This window comes from Pelophylax lessonae (genome assembly GCF_965119305.1).
Source record: "Pelophylax lessonae genome assembly, chromosome: 10".
Lineage (NCBI taxonomy): Eukaryota > Metazoa > Chordata > Amphibia > Anura > Ranidae > Pelophylax > Pelophylax lessonae.
Genome location: NC_138777.1, coordinates 203,765,010 through 203,769,426, shown reverse-complemented (window position 1 = coordinate 203,769,426; position 4,417 = coordinate 203,765,010). Strand labels below are relative to the sequence as shown.

The window sequence follows — 4,417 nt, the reverse complement described above, 5'->3', positions numbered from 1 at the left end:
GACTCGACTGTCCTGTGTGTGCCTGTTCCCGTGGAGGTGGACAGGCATTCCTGCAGTTGTGGGCTCCCCCTCCACGGGCCAAGTGACCTGGCAGCAGCGCAGGGCCGACAGGCGCTTGCCACATGCTAAGTTTAGTGGCGGAATGCACACAGGAATCGGGAATAATGCTTGACTGGGGCTGGGCCCCCCAGGCAAGTGGGGCCCCCGGGCAACTGCCCAGCATGCCCATTCGGTAAGATGGCCCTGCTTACAAAATCAGTTAAAGCTGAATTCCAGGCAAATAGCAAAATAAGTTTTTTAAATATACACGCTTTAAATATTTTAACCTATGAAGAATTTGTACTTGTGCTCAGCCAGTTCTGGGATCCAGGTAGTCCTGCCAGACGTCATAACCAGGTCAGTGACCTCCATTTTCTCCACCGTTTTTAAGCCATACATTATTATTCCTGACCCTTCCTTAGTCATTAATTGGACAATGAAGGAAATGCGCATACTGATGAAGTTGTCACTCTGATCTTTCATCCTGTCAACATGTTCAGACTACTGACTGACAGCACTGTACACAGTATTAAAGCACTGATTAGTTTAGACCATCGACCCTCTTCCTGTGAGTGCTGCTATGCAGAAGATCATAAGAAGCTGATATAAGGGCAGAGTTGGGCATTTAGCCTCATTCTAAGTGAATTACATGAAATAATAATTTTAATTATTACATCATTGGATTTAAATATGTTGTTGCATTTGGCTGGAGTTCAGCTTTATAACCTTCATAATTAAAAATAAAGACAATTCTAATTTTCCTAACCTGCCTCCTTTACAGCAAATCGTTTTCCCAGGACTTTACAGGTGTACTTTATCCGTTTCTGAGTGATTTGGGGTCCAGAAACTGTCTTTGAATACTTGGAGTTCTGTAAATGCCCAGATCTGCAATCATACTTTAAACCTTACAAGAGCCATTGTTTGTTCCTCCATCATTGCACCATCTGTTTATCTTCTAACACGGCTTGTAACCAGACCCAACACTCAGAATTGTTCCCATCCACTAGGATCCCCAGACACTCCAAATACATCAGAAGTGTACTGAGCTTCCTGGTCACACAACGCCCAATCTTCCTTGTCACCAACGTCCTTTTCTCCCATCTTGCAGGCCACCAGAGTCCTAATCTCCCAATCTTCATAGTCACTTGAATCCTAATCTTCCAATTTTCCTTGTCACCAAAGTTCCAATCTCCCAAACTTCCAGGTCACCAGGGTTCTATTCTCCCAACAGGCCTACCAAACCATTGGCCAACAATTTGGTTATTTTCTGATCTAACTTTAATTCCTTGATACTTTACTATTAGTACTGGAAAAAGATCATACCCCACTTTTATAGAGATTTTTTTTTTTCATTAGTCCTCTAAATAAGGTCATCTTAAGTATTACAAGAGGTTTGGTTTTACAACGGCCGCACCCAAAAAATATAAAGCTATCACATTGGGCATCACAAACTTGGCAACTTGTGTATATGGCCTGATCTGTACAAACTACTGTTAGGCATGTGTACTAAAGTTCTTGGTTTTGTAAGTAATGATGGAAGTGGTCCTATGATGACTTCATACATAGTCCTATGATGACCTCACACATAGTCCTTTAATGACCTCATTCATAGTTCTATGACAACCATACACAATCCTATGATAACCTCATTCATAGTCCTATGATGACCTAATGCACAGTCCTGTGATGACCTCATACATAGTCATATTATGATGTCATACACATCCTATGATAACCTCATACATAGTCCTATGATGACCTAATGCACAGTCCTGTGATGACCTCATACATAGTCCTATTATAATGTCATACACATCCAATGATGACCTCATACATAGTCCTATGATGACCTCATGCACAGTCCTGTGATGACCTCACACATAGTCCTATTATAATGTCATACACATCCTATGATGACCTCATACATAGTCCTATGATGACCTCATGCAAAGTCCTGTGATGACCTCACACATAGTCCTATTATAATGTCATACACATCCTATGATGACCTCATACATAGTCCTATGATGACCTCATGCAAAGTCCTGTGATGACCTCATACATAGTCCTATTATGATGTCATACACATCCTATGATGACCTCATACATACGGTAGTCCTATGATGACCTAATGCACAGTCCTGTGATGACCTCATACATAGTCCTATTATAATGTCATACACATCCTATGATGACCTCATACATAGTCCTATGATGACCTCATGCACAGTCCTGTGATGACCTCATACATAGTCCTATTATAATGTCATACGCATCCTATGATGACCTCATACATAGTTCCATGATGACCACCTGCACAGTCTTATGATGATCACACACAGTCAAAGAATGACCTCACTTTCGCACAGTCCTATGCTGACCACATACACAGTCTGGTTTTACAATGACCGCACCCAAAAAATATAAAGCTATCACATTGGGAATCACAAACTTGGCCACTTGTGTATATGGCCTGATCTGTACAAACTACCATTAGGTATGTGTACTAAAGTTCTGGGTTTTGTAAGTAATGATGGAAGTGGTCCTAAGATGACTTCATACATAGTCCTGTAATGACCTCATTCATAATTCTATGACAACCATACACAATCCTATGATGACCTCATACATAGTCCTATGATGACCTCATACACATCCTATGATGACCTCATACATAGTTCCATGATGACCACCTGCACAGTCGTATGATGATCACACACAGTCAAAGAATGACCTCACATTCGCACAGTCCTATGCTGACCTCATACACAGTCCTATGATGATTTCACACACAGTCCTATGATGATCTCATACATTTTATTTGGGGCAGGTGATGCAGCCTAGTTATTTTCGCATTAGATATTTAGTGATTTGATTTGCCAAAGACTTGGCTAATAGTGGTTAGTCTTCGATTGACCATGTCCTGTAATACTGAAGATGTTTTACCTTTCATCCAAGTAGCTTCTTTAGTTCTGTTGAGTGTGTGAAACATCCCTGGCATACTGACTGAGAGGTGAAACAGCTTTAATATTACATAACAAGTTCAGATTAAAATGAATAACTACTACTAGATGAGAAGCTTCACATATATAACCATATACCTGACCTGTGTGTGGTCTGATCTATGACTCTTCATGACTCACGAAGATTTATGGGCCTCCAAAGCCAAGACTGGTAGAACATTCCTGGAACAGCCATACAATCATTAATCACCTAACCGTCTCTAGATCACTTGCACTACCCACAACATTGGAACTTTCCTGACCTTCACTCACATGCAACCAAATAAAGAGGGCCTCCACTTTCTGTTGGCTTGTATGTGTTCAAATACAGCGTCATTGTCTTGTCTATTTTCAGCAAGGTGCATATCTGTATTGTCATTAGATTTGGTATCATTTATAGTCTCTCTCTCTCCAGCTCTCTGGGAGATTAAAATGTCCTCACCTATAAAATAAGCAGCACAAAACAAAAAGTGAATTGTATCAGGAGATGGCCATTGCCATCACAGAGGTGTTGATGGTACATGTGATGATCAAGACATGGGATGTACCTGCTCCTCATTCTGAACTTTCTCACTTCAAGAACCCTGAGCTCCTCAGCACATAGTAGGATCTTTCACACTTTGTTTTGTTAGGTGCAGGGCAGACCTCAGGCCCTGTGGGACCCATGTATTACTTTATCTTGGGAAAGCCCCCCTCTCCAGTGAATAAAATCAGAGTTACTCTGTTTGTATGGCTCCTTCTTTTCTCTGATTTGCAAAAAGAGGCCTCATCATCACCTTGGAAACTTGGCTGTCTCCCTCAAAACTTCCTCCTCCCTTGCACGGCGGGTCTGATTATCTGAAGCTAATGTGAGTACACAGGCACAATAACATGAATCACTAAATCCCATCCTGATGGAGTTTTCTTATGTGTGTGTAAAGGCTGCAGCATATATATGACGAGTTACTAACAAATACGGTTTTCTATGGCGAGTACACTGCAACATTCTAAAACACAATAGGCTAGGTGGGACTTTAAGTTAGACCCCAGCAGGTAGTGCCCGGCATCTCCATCCTTGTATCAAGAAAAAAATAAGGTTGAAGGATTATAAGAGGTGCATGGAAGTCAGCCAGCCCCCAGTCCGATGTACTCACCCTCCAGTCTGTCACCAACCAAATAGACCTGTCTCATGATACAAAGAACAGGGGCTTAGTTGACACACATTTGCAAATGCATGTGTAAGCTGCAGAGCCACTTCACGGCACCCTGTTTTATCTGCAGTCCTAACACTTCCTAATTTAGTGTCTCCACACTGGGAGCACATGGCTGCTAATGGATGGATGGGGGAACAGGTGGGAGGAAGACAGCCCAAACCTTCCCCAACCCACCCCCATCCA

General features: G+C 42.0%; 1 long non-coding RNA gene across 4 annotated transcripts; it reads right to left on the bottom strand.

The window, feature by feature from the left end:
- Positions 1-1,404: 1,404 nt before the first annotated feature.
- On the bottom strand, positions 1,405-2,729 carry LOC309566079. Of its 4 annotated transcripts, none has more exons than XR_014225845.1 (3): positions 2,662-2,729; positions 2,236-2,281; positions 1,405-2,071 (listed from the first exon to the last, which is right to left on the bottom strand). It is a non-coding gene; the product is annotated as an uncharacterized lncRNA (long non-coding RNA). The 4 variants fall into 4 exon arrangements; XR_014225846.1 differs by having other exon boundaries at positions 1,405-2,094; positions 2,168-2,281; positions 2,662-2,728; XR_014225847.1 differs by lacking the exon at positions 2,662-2,729 and adding an exon at positions 2,327-2,376 and having other exon boundaries at positions 1,405-2,094; positions 2,168-2,281.
- Between the last annotated feature and the right edge of the window lie 1,688 nt (positions 2,730-4,417).